The 17,630-nt window shown below is 37.0% G+C and overlaps 1 pseudogene; it reads right to left on the reverse strand.

Moving 5' to 3' along the window:
- Nucleotides 1–510: 510 nt before the first annotated feature.
- On the reverse strand, nt 511–14,165 carry LOC125651359 (sodium- and chloride-dependent glycine transporter 2-like; annotated as a pseudogene).
- Nucleotides 14,166–17,630: the final 3,465 nt, after the last annotated feature.

Here is a 17,630-nt window from a genome sequence, read left to right on the forward strand (position 1 = left end):
CTGTATAGCAATTTTTAAGAGGGAATTAACTGTATAAGCACTGCACAATAAAAAAATTCACTGCATGATAGTTGGCCTCAATTTACGTAGCATTCTTTAAACTTTATGGCATTTCCGAGTGATTTTTTTTCCGGATTTTGTACCGGTTGTGGGAGCCTGAAGGTTAGGATGTTGGTTTTGCATCCGGACTTACTTTCACTGCTGTCAAAGTTCTCGGTCATTAAAATAAACGCACTATATTCATCAAGATTCATACACACAGTGTTCACATTCATGAGGAAATGGCTATCATTACAATTGTAGATACGTCAAAAGCAAAAAGATTGGAAATGTAAATATTGAATAATAACATGTCGATACTTATTAAAAAGGGTGACGATATAGAGTACAGCTGATGGCTGCATATACCATGTTTCTAAGTTTATCCAAGGGTTTGCAGTCCTTAAAGTACGGTGTTCGTATGATCCAGTCCTGATCAAGAGAAGACACGTGATCACCAATTCCTATAATTTAATTAATCTGAAAGTACACGTAATCTAAACAAACAGTATATACAGCTTAACGCATCATTATCTTCAATGCTAGATTTACAAAACTAGTTAGACTTTTATTTGTTCATACGTGTTTTCATTAAAATTACACTTAATTATCCTCTTAATACCGGAAGTGAAATCTTCGTATTTGAATAACAAGTTTTAAATAGGTGTACAATGTCTAACTATAGACAGTACTCGCCCTCGTGTATTCATATGTTATCATCAGACTCATCATATGCGATATAGCTTCCATTCTTCATCCCAGGCTCTCCTGTGGTCTGAATCAAAAGTTCACACTTTTAAATGTTAAGAGAGAGAGAGAGAGAGAGAGAGAGAGAGAGAGAGAGAGAGAGAAAATGGCACTATAGTGCTTCATGATTTTTTTAAAAGGCATCCATTTTGTGATTTTAAAAACAGTTTTGATGCGTAATTTTGACTAAAGCTACTCCATAAAGCAAAATTTATGTTTTGTTGGTCGAGATTGTAGTCTGGCACAGCCCGGCCACAACGAAAAAATAGTGCTCAACGAAAACAACGAAAAAATAGTGCTCAACGAAAACAACGTAAAATTAGTGTTCAATAAAGCAGTGGAAAGTAGTTTGTAATGAAAACAACGCAAAGTAGTTTTTAATCAAAACAATGAAAATCTTAAAATGTTTAGCAAAAACACAGAAATTTAGATTGATTGATTGTATCTTGCTTAACGTCTCGCTCGAGAATTTTCACTCATATGGAGACGTCACCAAGACCGGTGAAGGGCTTCAAATTTAGGCCTATGCTCGGCGCTTATGGCCATTGAGCAGTGAGGGTTCTTTAGCGTGACACACCTAATGTGACACGGGTCATCCGTTTTTAAGGTCATCTAATTTAAAGTTCAACGAAATATGATAAAAGCTTAGTAATCAGAAAATTTCGAAAAAACTTCAAGCTGAAATTCAGACGGATAAAGAGTAAACAGCGGTTTACCATCTCCATTTTGGACTCGTTGGGGAACCATAATTCTTTGACAAATGTGTTTCTGTACTTCTTGGTATGCTTCTCAGCTTCTGTGCGATGTTTGACCAGCGCGGGTCCCCAGTCCATTGTGGGGGTAATCCCTGCCCTCAACCTCTATAAAGTAACCGTTCTTCAGTAATCTTTATGTCAAATACACAAGATACAATTGTATTACAACCGAGGCATTCAGTAGCATTGGTGTATAAATGTCTTTTATGAAATTTACATGCAGAAGGTCTATGACATATCAAAATGAAAATCGCCAAATCAGCTCTCTCTCTCTCTTTCTCTCTCTAATCCATCCATCTATATGTATCTATCCATTTTTATCTATCCATCTCTATCTATCGATCAATCGATATTTGTACTATGTAGAATATCAACTTACCGGTATTTCGTATTATATATTAGCTCAAAGTAGAGGTATATGAAATACATTGTACATCAAAGTATCAACATTTTAACTATATACCAGATCAAAGCCATAGCACAATATTGTATTAAACAATGTTGAAATCATCGTATAATGGTATGTTAAATAATGGTAAAGTAATGTCAAAATATTGTGTTAAAGAATTGTATAGTAATGTCAAAATATTGTGTTAAACAATTGTAAAGCAAAATACCGTATAATATGCTGAACATGGTGAAATAACCGCATTACTTTGTTTTAAACAATGGTGAAATGATGAAATAAAAATGTACATGTATTTAAGAATGTTGAAAATGACATAATGTTAAACAATGTTGAATTTACCACACAATATTGTATTCAACAATGATAAAATAATTGCATTATATCATATAAAATGGACCCAGGCATAATTATTTTTATAGCTAGATATACCTGTTACATTGCACGGGCAACACAAACTTGTGTGAGACTTCCGGTCTCTTGACTGACCACGTATATCGCGGTGACTATGATGGACAGAACTGTGGTCAGTGTCATCCCCCAACCAATCAGGTCAGCGAACACGTTATAGTGAGTTCTATTCGCCAGTCCAGTGTAGTCCACCCAAGAAAATATCATAATTATCTGCAAATACAGATATTTACGATGAGATGCTACATACATTTATCTTTACGTAATATACTACAGATCTATACAATGATGTACTACAGATCCATGCATGTACCATGATATGCTTACAACAACAGAATCTTCCACATCTGCTTCGACTTAGATATTTTATTGAACATAGATGTTAACGGCAAACTAACAACTCAACTTTATGACAAACGGGATGATTTCAGCTTCTCCATCGCCAACTTCCCATATTTATGTAGCAATATTCCATTATCACCTGCATATGGTATATATATATCTCAACTGATCCGATATGCAAGAGCTTGTTCTGGGTATAGTCAGCTACTGACAAACAAGTTGATGGTACAGGGGTCCCATATCTATGTAGCAATATTCCAGTATCACCTGTATATGGTGTTTATGCCTCTCAACTGATTCGATACGCAAGAACTTGTTCTGTGTATGATCAGTTTCTGAATCGATGCAGGGTACTTATAAACAAGTTGATGGTTCAGGGGTATTAACAGTCTCGTTTAAAGTCAGCATTTCGCAAATTCTATGGTCATTATAACGATCTAGTTTGCCAATACAACCTATCATTGGGTCAAATGCTGTCTGACGTGTTTCATACCGATTGTTAGGCCGTTCTTTGCACACTGATTTTGACTACGGATTATTCCGTTTACCTGATCAAGATAAAGGGCTCACGGCGGGTGTGTCCGGTCGACAGGGGATGCTTACTCCTTCTAGTCACCTGATTCCACCTCTGGTATATCCAGGGATCCGTGTTTGCCTAACTCTCTATTTTGTATTGCTTATAGGAGTTATGAGGTTGATCAATTTTCATTATCTTCACCCTTTCACGTAAATATAGGTAGTGATTGCTACTTCGCCAAACGATCGGCATTTAAAAGTGAGAATCATGAATCTTTCGGGTATGACTTTAAAAACGGAGGTCCCGTGTTGCGACAGGAGTTGACGCGTTAGAGAGCACTCACTGCTACGACCCTACAGGTTTGAATTTGTGGTAATTCACCTACAGCTGGTGACGTCCCAATATGAGTGGGAAATTCTCGACGTGACGTAAAACAAACAATCAAACAACTACAGACATATATACGATTACGGTAAGGTGATAGTGACGTACAGCACACAATGGTGAAGAAGCACCAACAGATCAACCGCCCATACTTTAACACGATGAACGGGACACAGCCACAGAAACTATTTCCAGTCATTAGTTGCAGATCGTCCAGAAATCGGAATATACCTGAAAAAGACCATGCTTCAAAATAGAGAGAGAGAGAGAGAGAGAGAGAGAGAGAGAGAGAGAGAGAGAGAGAGAGAGAGAGAGAGAGAGAGAGAGAGAGAAAACCTCTGCAGCCATTCTAAAAATAAAAGTTTGAAGGAAAATTTGATTTTTTTCTTTGAAAATGAAAATTTACAGAATGGATGCATAGCATAAATTCATTTTTCAAGAGAAGATTTGACTAGAAAAATATTAATGCATTTGTGCATCAAGATTTAATTATTCAAATATCTTTTTCTCATACATGTCTTTTCACTTCGAGAACTCATTTATGACAATAAGTGAAGCAAACGTAAATCCCGTATAAAACTGAAACGCATGCCTCAAAGTTCATAATTGAACTACCGGAACAAGCTTAACATAGCGATATACGAGAACAAGGTTAACATAGCGATATACGAGAACAAGGTTAACATAGCGATATACGAGAACAAGGTTAACATAGCGATATACGAGGATAAGGTTAACATAGTGATATACGAGAACAAGGTTAACATAGCGATATACGAGAACAAGGTTAACATAGCGATATACGAGAACAAGTTTAACATAGCGATATACGAAAACAAGGTTAACATAGCGATATACGAGAACAAGTTTAACATAGCGATATACGAGAACAAGTTTAACATAGCGATATACGAGAACAAGGTTAACATAGCGATATACGAGAACAAGGTTAACATAGCGATATACGAGGATAAGGTGAACATAGCGATACACGAGAACAAGGTTAACATAGTGATATACGAGAACAAGCTTAATATAGCGATATACGAGGATAAGGTTAACATAGTGATATACGAGGATAAGGTTAACATAGTGATATACGAGAACAAGGTTAACATAGTGATATACGAGAACAAGGTTAACATAGCGATATACGAGAACAAGGTTAACATAGCGATATACGAGGATAAGGTTAACATAGTGATATACGAGGATAAGATTAACATAGTGATATACGAGAACAAGGTTAACATAGTGATATACGAGAACAAGGTTAACATAGCGATATACGAGAACAAGTTTAACATAGCGATATACGAGAACAAGTTTAACATAGCGATATACGAGAACAAGGTTAACATAGCGATATACGAGAACAAGTTTAACATAGCGATATACGAGGATAAGGTTACAGTGTAACATAGTGATATACGAGAACAAGGTTAACATAGCGATATACGAGAACAAGGTTAACATAGCGATATACGAGGATAAGGTTAACATAGCGATATACGAGAACAAGGTTAACATAGCGATATACGAGAACAAGGTTAACATAGTGATATACGAGAACAAGGTTAACATAGTGCTATACGAGAACAAGGTTAACATAGCAAATACGAGGATAAGGTTAACATAGCGATATACGAGAACAAGTTTAACATAGCGATATACGAAAACAAGTTTAACATAGCGATATACGAGGATAAGGTTACAGTGTAACATAGTGATATACGAGAACAAGGTTAACATAGCGATATACGAGAACAAGGTTAACATAGTGATATACGAGGATAAGGTTAACATAGCGATATACGAGGATAAGGTTAACATAGCGATATACGAGAACAAGGTTAACATAGTGATATACGAGGATAAGGTTAACATAGTGATATACGAGGATAAGGTTACAGTGTAACATAGCGATATACGAGAACAAGGTTAACATAGCGATATACGAGGATAAGGTTAACATAGTGATATACGAGGATAAGGTTACAGTGTAACATAGCGATATACGAGGACAAGGTTAACATAGCGATATACGAGGACAAGGTTAACATAGCGATATACGAGAACAAGGTTAACATAGCGATATACGAGAACAAGTTTAACATAGCGATATACGAGGACAAGGTTAACATAGCGATATACGAGAACAAGGTTAACATAGCGATATACGAGAACAAGTTTAACATAGCGATATACGAAAACAAGGTTACAGTGTAACATAGCGATATACGAGAACAAGGTTAACATAGCGATATACGAGGACAAGGTTAACATAGCGATATACGAGGATAAGGTTAACATAGTGATATACGAGGATAAGGTTACAGTGTAACATAGCGATATACGAGAACAAGGTTAACATAGCGATATACGAGAACAAGGTTAACATAGCGATATACGAGGACAAGGTTAACATAGCGATATACGAGAACAAGGTTAACATAGCGATATACGAGAACAAGGTTACAGTGTAACATAGCGATATACGAGAACAAGGTTAACATAGCGATATACGAGGACAAGGTTAACATAGCGATATACGAGAACAAGGTTAACATAGCGATATACGAGAACAAGGTTAACATAGCGATATACGAGAACAACGAGAACAAGGTTAACATAGCGATATACGAGAACAAGGTTAACATAGCGATATACGAGAACAAGGTTAACATAGCGATATACGAGGATAAGGTTAACATAGTGATATACGAGAACAAGGTTAACATAGTGATATACGAGAACAAGGTTACAGTGTAACATAGCGATATACGAGAACAAGGTTAACATAGTGATATACGAGAACAAGGTTAACATAGCGATATACGAGGATAAGGTTAACATAGTGATATACGAGGATAAGGTTAACATAGCGATATACGAGGATAAGGTGAACATAGCGATATACGAGGATAAGGTTAACATAGTGATATACGAGGATAAGGTTAACATAGTGATATACGAGAACAAGGTTAACATAGTGATATACGAGAACAAGTTTAACATAGCGATATACGAAAACAAGGTTAACATAGCGATATACGAGGATAAGGTTAACATAGTGATATACGAGGATAAGGTTAACATAGTGATATACGAGAACAAGGTTAACATAGTGATATACGAGAACAAGGTTAACATAGCGATATACGAGAACAAGGTTAACATAGCGATATACGAGGATAAGGTTAACATAGCGATATACGAGAACAAGGTTAACATAGTGATATACGAGGATAAGGTTAACATAGTGATATACGAGGATAAGGTTACAGTGTAACATAGCGATATACGAGAACAAAGTTAACATAGCGATATACGAGGATAAGGTTAACATAGTGATATACGAGGATAAGGTTACAGTGTAACATAGCGATATACGAGAACAAGGTTAACATAGCGATATACGAGGACAAGGTTAACATAGCGATAAACGAAAACAAGGTTAACATAGCGATATACGAGAACAAGGTTAACATAGCGATATACGAGAACAAGGTTAACATAGCGATATACGAGAACAAGGTTAACATAGCGATATACGAGAACAAGTTTAACATAGCGATATACGAAAACAAGGTTACAGTGTAACATAGCGATATACGAGAACAAGGTTAACATAGCGATATACGAGGACAAGGTTAACATAGCGATATACGAGAACAAGGTTAACATAGCGATATACGAGAACAAGGTTAACATAGCGATATACGAGAACAAGGTTAACATAGCGATATACGAGGACAAGGTTAACATAGCGATATACGAGGATAAGGTTAACATAGTGATATACGAGGATAAGGTTACAGTGTAACATAGCGATATACGAGAACAAGGTTAACATAGCGATATACGAGAACAAGGTTAACATAGCGATATACGAGAACAAGGTTAACATAGCGATATACGAGAACAAGGTTAACATAGCGATATACGAGAACAAGTTTAACATAGCGATATACGAGGATAAGGTTAACATAGTGATATACGAGAACAAGGTTAACATAGCGATATACGAGGACAAGGTTAACATAGCGATATACGAGAACAAGGTTAACATAGCGATATACGAGAACAAGTTTAACATAGCGATATACGAGGACAAGGTTAACATAGCGATATACGAGAACAAGGTTAACATAGCGATATACGAGAACAAGTTTAACATAGCGATATACGAAAACAAGGTTACAGTGTAACATAGCGATATACGAGAACAAGGTTAACATAGCGATATACGAGGACAAGGTTAACATAGCGATATACGAGGATAAGGTTAACATAGTGATATACGAGGATAAGGTTACAGTGTAACATAGCGATATACGAGAACAAGTTTAACATAGCGATATACGAGGATAAGGTTACAGTGTAACATAGTGATATACGAGAACAAGGTTAACATAGCGATATACGAGGACAAGGTTAACATAGCGATATACGAGGATAAGGTTAACATAGCGATATACGAGAACAAGTTTAACATAGCAATGCAAATTTGAGAATATGTAAAGACACGGTTACCATAAATCCACTCCACGGATATGCACTCAAATATCGCAATAAACAGCACGCTCCAGCCTTCTGAGTATATGTTCATGATCTCCAGCATGTAAACACCTCCCTACATCAGGAACGGGGATATAGAAATGGTAAACAGTGCACGTCATAGTTAAAGTCATCATCAATTCGTACAAGAGAATCAATATAAAGTGATACTGAATAATTACATTTGTAGTTTACGTTAGACCCAGAAGGAACATCACCGCGCATACTCCAGCGACCGTCAACAGTTTGTGATTCCGCAGTCTGGGAAATTTATCCAACAAAGAGGTTGTGACTGTCTCAACCAAGACAATCTGAAGGAGGTGTTTACATGTTAATATACTATTGCATGTACTAAAATCAAAGTTATTTCTTGAGGAAGAAATTTGAATAAAATTAACCTCGCTGTCTACACCAAGCGTGATCAGCATAAGGAAGAACAGGATGGACCAGAGAGGCGCCACCGGAAGCTGTGTGACAGCGAAGAGATATATAACGAAGGTCAAGGACGGTCCATCTTTAGCGACCTCATCCACAGGCACCCCCATAAAGTCTGAGAGGTGTTTAATGTAAGAGAAAATGACAAAGCCGGCAAACTCACTGAACAAGCAATTTCCAAGAGTCACAATTAGGGTATCCCTGGGAAAGAGGGCAGTATATAGGTTCTGAAGATGATAATTATATAACTTTTCTGGTCTCTGTAGTTAAGTTTTAGCTCAGATCTTTTATTTATTTAAAATCAGTAATCAATGCAACGGTTATTAAAATCAATAACCCATAGGGTCATTAAATTTCACAAACATCAGTAGCTTCACTTGCGAATTTGTAAAATAACTGAGCAGAGTGTCACCTGACGCAGTCATTATGGAACCTGTTATAACTAGATAGTGTCACAAAGTCATCCGCAAGATTCTGTCGTGGAATTCAAAATCTTCACGTTGTAATAGCATACTGCAAAAAACAATGAACACTTGAAAGGAATACAAAATTGAATGCAGTCGATTGATCGGTAGTATACAGCTATCCATTTAGTTTTTGTAAAGGGAGTGATTCACGAATTTCCCCAAAAAGTTTGTTTTTCACATGTAATGATCAAAATTGTGTTTAAAAGGTTTCACAAAAATATAGGTTATACTCGTACATTATGACCGAAGCTCATTATAAAGAGTTGTAAACAAAGGTTAAGGTATGTTATTATTTACAAAGTTTTGACAAGACACAATTATGATACATATCACATTTCAGATATTATTTAGGTAAAATGTGCCATTTAAAAGTTAAAATGCGTGTCTATGCAAATTTAGGATGCTATAAATTACAACATTAGCATTTCACTACTTTGTTTGTAAACACAAACAAGGCTCGAGTTTCGTTTATATAAAACAGATTTAAGGCTAAAATATTTTTCTTATCCTTACATTAAGACGGTCCAAATGTTGGTTGACAACTTAAAAGGAATTAAATTTTGATGTTTAACAAAACAAAAACATGAAAGAAAGAAAAAAACAAACCAACCGAACAATATTTATTTTAAAAAAACCATGAACCAATTCCTTTAACAGAAAACATAGCAGTTACTCCTGGTGTTTTCTGGTTTCTACTTGTTCCTGTTTATCCGTTAACTAGCACTCTTTGTCACGTAGCACTCACAATTTGTACTCCAGTCTCCACAGGAATGCCACGGTAGGGCACTCCTGAAAGAGTCGAACAGATAGAACAACGCCCAGGCCAATATCATATTGTAGTATATGGCGATGAACGCAGACACGAAATTCATTGCCAAACCGATTCCTGCAATGTACAGCATTCATCAACATTTATCCCATTTTCTAATGTCGCACTTTTAGTAAATTGAAACCTGCTTTCAGTTTATATCCCGAATAAATATACTAGCGGAAAAAAGAAACTATGCATTATAACATTTGGTATAATTTTTCTATACTTATTGTTTATATTTATAAAATCTAAACAATCGATAAAGGTGATGATTTTTAACAATATCGGATAGTACCCGACTCAGATGCACTGACGTTTTCAGGGTTAGTGAACAGATATTGTTTATCGAAGTATTCGTACGCACGAGTTTTACTGGCCAATACTGTTTGGAGTAAGAAGTGTAAAAGGTTTGTTTGGACACTATTCGTTAAGGAAAGCACTTTAATTTTGACAAAATTTACCCTTCTGTCATGCCACGACTCAGCGAAAACCAACGTAATCGTGCTGTTAGGATGCTTCAAGCTGGAATGGCACAAAATATCGTAGCAAGACACTTTGGAGTTCATGGGAACACCATCCAGTCATTAGGGAGACGTTTCCAACAATCTGGTAACACTCGGGATCGACCACGTTCTGGGCGTCCTCGTGTGACGTCGCGTCGACAGGACAACCACATTAGACTTGCGCACCTGAGAAATCGTTTCCAGGCAGCAAGTTTGAATGCTCGTAGCATTCCTGGACTTCGACCAATCAGTCCAAGAACTGTGCGTAATCGTTTGCGCGAACACAACATCAGACCAAGGCGTCCAGCGGTGCGCCCAATACTGTTTCAACGTCATCAAATCGCTAGACTAGCGTGGTGCAGACGACATCTGCGATTCAGAATACAGGACTGGGCCAATATTCTGTTCACTGATGAATCCAGATTTCATTTGGATAGCAGTGACGGCCGTTGTAGAGTGTATCGTCGCGTTGGGGGAGCGGTACCAGGACGCTTGTGTTGTGCAACGTCGACAATTCGGTGGAGGTAGCGTTATGGTGTGGGGTGGAATAACAGTACGTGGAAGAACCCCTATACAAATTTTCAACGGAAATCTCACCGGCGTACGCTATTGAGACGAAATTATTCAGCGCCATGTGATACCCTTCATACAGAGACAGCAAAATCACATCACTCTGCAGCAAGACAACGCAAGGCCACATCTTGCACGTGTAGTCAGGGGCTTTTTTGTTCAACAGAGTGTCAATGTCTTGCCTTGGCCAGCTGTTTCCCCCGATTTATCGTCGATCAAGCACATCTGGGATGAAATGGAACACCGTCTACGCCGTTTACCAAATCAGCCAGTGACATTGGCTGATTTAGGCCAGGCTTTAACCAACATTTGGAACAACATCCCTCACTTTAGTGGCATCAATGAGGCGCCGTTGTCAAGCATGCGTGAATGCAAATGGTGGTCACAAGCGTTATTAACTTTGTTAATTCAAGTTCGAATACCAGTGTCTTTCGTGTGTGCTGAAATTGACGTTATTCGACGTTAACATTAATGGATTATGAAATGTTGTAACGAATACATTCGTTAACAGTATTACAAAAAATATATAATTTTTTCATTGTTATTTTTCATTATTTTTTCATGTATTAAATAATTTCCGCTAGTATACTAGTATTTGAATGCGCTAAAGGCCTAAAGAGTTTGAAAGTCGTAGGGAGGTTATTTTTATGAGCAGCTTACATTCGGGAGATGTGTTAGATTACTTATAAAAGGTTTTTAGATAAAAAGATGAAGATAACAAACAGTGATCAATCTCAACACCACTATAAGGAAGACAAAATAAAGAGTTGGGACAAACACGGACCCCTGGATATACCAGGTGTGGGATCAGGTGCCTAGGAGAAGTAAGCATCCCCTGTCGACCGGTCACACCCGCCGTGAGCCCTATACTGTATACAGGGAAATATTCACCCTCGTTTTACTTTCGCCCCTTAGCTTAGCCTTTGTTGTCAATGGGCAAATTGCACTGGGTGAAACCGTTCTCTCCATTATCTCTGTTTTAACGCAGCTGTGTGTGGGTGAATTTAAAGCGGGGCGAAACCGTCAGCAAATGTAGAAGGGCGAAAATAATACAGGGAAAAATAATATAGTATACAGTATCTTATCAGGTAAACGGAGTAATCCGTAGTCAGAATCAGTGTGTCAAGAACGGCCTAACAATCGGTATGAAACATGTCAGGCAGCATTTAACCCAAACATAGCTTGTATTGACAAACCAGATCGTTATAACGACCATAGAATTTTCGGAAGGTGATCAAATGCAAAACGGTCTTGTTTGCTGATTTCAATGAAATTCACAAAGACATCTAAGATTTGTTAGCAAAAAAAAAAACTTCGGTCATCCTAAGAAATAAGTTTGTTCTTAACACTGTGGATGGGAGTAGGTTTATATGATTTCACTGAAGAAATTAAGTGCTGATTTTCAAAACCGCCTTAACACTGAAAATGGGTTAATTTTTAACCTCCATGCTGCATTGCGCAGCTGTTTCCCTTAAGAAGACAGCATTCAGTATTTGTTGGACGTATACCTGTGAATATTGGAGAGAATTTCCAGCAGGTTAGCGGACCAGAACTGATGTACTGACCAAGGGTCAACTCAAGCACGAAGATGGGAAACCCCATGAACGCCAACGCTATGACATAAGGAATAAAAAATGCACCTAAAAGTGAAAAATGAATAGATTCACTGGAAGAAATCAGACTAAGTGTGCGTTCAGATTAGTAAGGTGTGTTTATCATGATAACTCGCGGTATCATTTCAGCTGTGAGTCTGTTTAGTTTTTACGTTTGTTGTGACGTTTCCCGGGATCATTTGAACAGCGAGTCTGTCTCGTACGTTTATCGTGACAATTTCCGGTATTATTTGAACAGTGAGTATGTTTTGTATGTTTATATAGATACGTATGTACCTCCACTTAATATTTACTTCACAGTGACATTTATTATCTTAATGTGACATTTAATTCTCGGTGACAGTTAGTATCTTAATGTGACATTTAATTCTCAGTGACATTTAGTATCTTAATGTTTCATTTATATCTCGGTGACAGTTAGTATCTTAATGTGACATTTAATTCTCGTGACATTTAGTATCTTAATGTGACATGTAATTCTCAGTGACATTTAGTATCTTAATGTGACATTTAATTCTCAGTGACATTTAATATCCTAATGTGACATTTAATTCTCAGTGACATTGAGTATCTTAATGTGACATGTAATTCTCGGTGACATTTAGCATCTTAATGTGACATTTAATTCTCGGTGACATTTAGTATCTTAATGTGACATTTAATTCTCGGTGACATTTAGTATCTTGATGTGACATGTAATTTTCAGTGACATTTAGTATCTTAATGTGACATTTAATTCTCAGTGACATTTAGTATCTTAATGTGACATTTAATTCTCAGTGACATTTAGTATCTCAATGTGACATTTAATTCTCAGTGACATTTAATATCTTAATGTGACATTTAATTCACAGCGACATTTAGTATCTCAATGTGACATTTAATTCTCAATGACATTTAGTATCTTAAGGAGGTATGCTACACCAGAGAAATTTGATGTAGATGAAAAGTGTAGGATATGTACAAAAATATTTTGAATTTGAAAATTTTCAAATTTACTTTATTTTGTCAAAAAATACAGTTTTAGTAGAAGGTAATCTGAAAAAAATTTAAAACCCCTGCTGGACCGGAACCTGCGACCTACAGTTCAGCAGTCGGTATTCTAACCTACTGAGCTACTCGGCTAGGAATGTAAATGGAAAAGGAAAAGTCAAATATTGCTGATATCGATTTTGTCATCCATGTTTTTAAAGGAAGTCAGCCATTATGAAGATGTAGAGTACTACCTTAATGTGACATTTAATTCTCAGTGACATTTAGTATCTTAATGTGACATTTAATTCTCAGTGACATTTAGTATCTCAATGTGACATTTAATTCTCAGTGACATTTAGTATCTTAATGTGACATTTAATTCTCAGTGACATTTAGTATCTTAATGTGACATTTAATTCTCAGTGACATTGAGTATCTTAATGTGGCATTCACTCCCAGTGATATTTAGTATCCTAATGCGACATTTACCCCTCCGTTTCTGTAACACAGGTAAGGAAACCAGACGTTCCCCAGCCCCACGGCGTACCCCAAACAGGACAAAAGGAAGTCCAGCTTGGACGACCAGTTTCCTCTGCCCGGGCCATCTTCATTTTGATCGCTCTCCTGCATGTTAATAAACGTACCGTGAAAAGATGAACACAATGAACAGTGATCAATCCAATAAGGAATACAAAATTAAGAGTTGGTTAAACACGGATCCCTGGATATCCCAGAGGTGTTTATGGGTGCCTAGGAGGAGTAAACATCCCCTGTTGACTGACCACACCCGCCAGTGAGTCCTATATATCTTGATAAGGTAAACGGAGTTATCCATAGTCAAAGTCAGTGTGTAAAGAACAGTCAACAATTTGTATGAAACACGTCTGATAACATTTGATGCAATGATTGTATTAACAAACTAGATCGTTGTAACTACCAGAGAATGCTGACTTAAAACGAGACTGTTGGAACCCCTGCACCATCAACTTGTTCGTCGGTAGCCTGCTTTGATTTACAAAAAAGGATCATACGCAGAACAAGTTCTTGTGTATCGAATCAGTTGACATAAACAATATATAGGTGATAATGAAATATTGCTACATAAATAGATATGAAAAGTTGACGATAGAGAAGCTGACGTCATCCTGTTTGTCATAAAGTTGAGTTGTCAGTGTGTCATAAACATCTATCTTCAATATAATATCTAAATATGAAGCAGATGTGAAAGTATAAAGAAATAAAAACACAACCAGCAGATAAGATCCTTTTTATATCGCATATAATTAAACCAGCGGAAACGATCCTTCCTATGAAAGGCGAAAATAGGAAACAGGAACAGTCATCAATCTTGATGGTGGTGCACAATGGATTGTAGAATGGACACTGTCATAATTAATATAATACTAAACATCTAAATCTGATGTTAGGCATTAGCAGGTGCTATAGAAGTAATGTACATGTATGAAAGATGAAAATAATTAACAGTGATCAATAAGACAATCTCATAACACTTATAAGCAATAAAAAATAGATAGTTGGGCACACATTGACCCATGGACACACCAGGGGTGGGATCAGGTGCCTAGGAGGAGTAAGCATCCCCTGTCGACCGGTCACACCCGCCGTGAGCCCCATATCCTGATCAGGTAAACGGAGTTATCCGTATTCAAAACCAGTGTGCCAAGAACGGCCTAACAATCGGTATGAAACACGTTAGACAGCATTTGACCCAATAATAGGTTGTATTGACGAACTAAATCGTTATAACGACCATAGAATTTGCGAAATGCTGAGTTCAATCGAAACTGTTGAAACCCCTGTACCATCAACTTGTTTGTCAGTAGCTTGCCTCGATTTAAAAACTGACCATAAGCAGAACAAGCTCTTGCGTATCGAATCAGTTGAGATGTATAAACATCATATGCAGGTGATAATGGAATATTGCTTCATAAATATGGGAAGTTGACGATGGAGAAGCTGAAATCGTCCCATTTTTCATACAGTTGAGTTGTCAGTTTGCCGTTTTAAATGTCTACTTTCAATAAAATATCATTTTTCACATCCAATCCAAGTTTCAAACCAAGTTCCTTAAGAGTTTGAATCAACATTTGATGTGTCTACTGGACACACAGTTACAGGATTGGGAATTTATCTCTTTACAATTATTAATGATATATGTTCATAAGATTTACCGTGATAGCAGAACTGTGTTCACTCCAAGGAAACTGGACCATGATAATGATTTCGATTTACGTTAAGGCTATTTTTCGGCAGTCTTTCAGATCTAAGTTTAAAAACTTAATTGCATTTCATTTTCCTTGTTAGCTTTAATATGATATGACTACTAATATGAACATATTTTAATCGCTGTTTATGCTATGATCTACGTGCGTTGTTTCTTTCAAAGAAACAGAATGAATCAAAAACGTGTTTCTGGGATATGTAAACATCTGTTGGGTGATAAGATGTATACCACATGCAGTGAAACAAATATGTATGTTGGATATCAATGCTTTAGATCATCATAACAAACAAAAAAACCAACAACGGTCAGGTGTCAGGGAACAATAATTAAGTTATTTTTAACGTCCTGCTCGAGAATCTTTCACTGATATGGAGACGTCACCATTGCCAGTGAAGGGCTGCAAAATTTAGGCTTATGCTCGGCGCTTATGGTCTTTGAGCAGGGAGGGATCTTTATCGTGCCACATCTGCTGTGACGCGGGATCTCGGTTTTTGTGGTCTCATCGTAAGTATCGCCCCATTTAGTCGCTTTTTACAAAAACAAGGGGTATTGAGGACCTAATCAAAACCGGATCCCCACGGGACTTTGGACTTTGTCACATTAGAAATAAAGCTAAATTTGCTACCACCCCAAAGAATAAGAGTTTTATCGTCAAGATTACTGCATTTTGAATGCGAAAGTATGCATGAATATTTGATATATGCTATGTCTACGGGAAAAGGTTGATCCTAGAATTTGTTTTAAAATTTGACTTGAGATGTACATGTACTTCAGCAGAAAAGTGAAGTCAATCTTCTTAACCTCATAAGGAATTAAAACACAAAAGAGAACAGGGTAAACACCAGAGGTATGAAACAGGTGCTAGGAGGAGTAAGCATCCCCTGTCAATAGATTGAGTACTATGTTTTGATCAGAGAAACATACTAATCCTCAGATAAAAACAGTTTGAAAAGAATAGCCTAACAGTTGTATGAATCACAATTTGTGCCCATGGGAATTTCAACACATCTACTGAAAGGTGAAGATAACGAACAGTGATCAATCTCATACCTCCTATAAGCAATACAAAATAGAGAGTTGGGTAAACATGGACCCCTGGATATACCAGAGGTGGGATCATGTGCCTAGGAGAAGTAAGCATCCCCTATCGACTGGTCACACCCGCCGTGAGCCCTATATATCTTGATCAGGTAAACGGAGTTATCCGTAGTCAAAATCAGTGTGCCAAGAACGGCCTAACAATCGATATGAAACACGTCAGACAGCATTTGACCCAATGATAGATTGTATTAGCAAACTAGATCGTTATAACGAGCATAGAATTGGCGAAATGCTGACTTTAAACGAGACTGTTGGAACGCATACACCATCAACTTGTTTGTCAGTAGCCTGCATCGATTTAAAAACTGACCTTAAGAAGAACAAGCTCTTGCCTATCGAATCAGTTGAGAGATATAAACACCATATGCAGGCGATAATGGAATATTGCTACTTAAATATGGGAAGCTGACGATATAGAAACTGAAATCATCCCGTTTGTCATAAAGTTGAGTTGTTAGTTTGCCATTAATATATACTTTCAATAAAATATCTAAGTATAAAGCTGAAGTGAACGACTCCGTGGTGTCTTTTATTTCGTGATTACTGGGATATATCGAATCGACATATGAATGAAAATTATCATTGTTAATAGATAATACGTCGTCGATGTATCTAAATGTCGAATTGAAGGCCACAGCAAGAGATTTTTTCTTCGCACGTAGAAGTTTTTAAAAATAAATTCTTCTTCATAGGAATATAGAAACAGGTCCGCTAACAAAGGAACACAATTCGTGCCCATGGGGATTCCA

Source organism: Ostrea edulis, chromosome 5 (assembly GCF_947568905.1).
Source record: "Ostrea edulis chromosome 5, xbOstEdul1.1, whole genome shotgun sequence".
In the NCBI taxonomy this organism is placed as follows: Eukaryota; Metazoa; Mollusca; class Bivalvia; order Ostreida; family Ostreidae; genus Ostrea; species Ostrea edulis.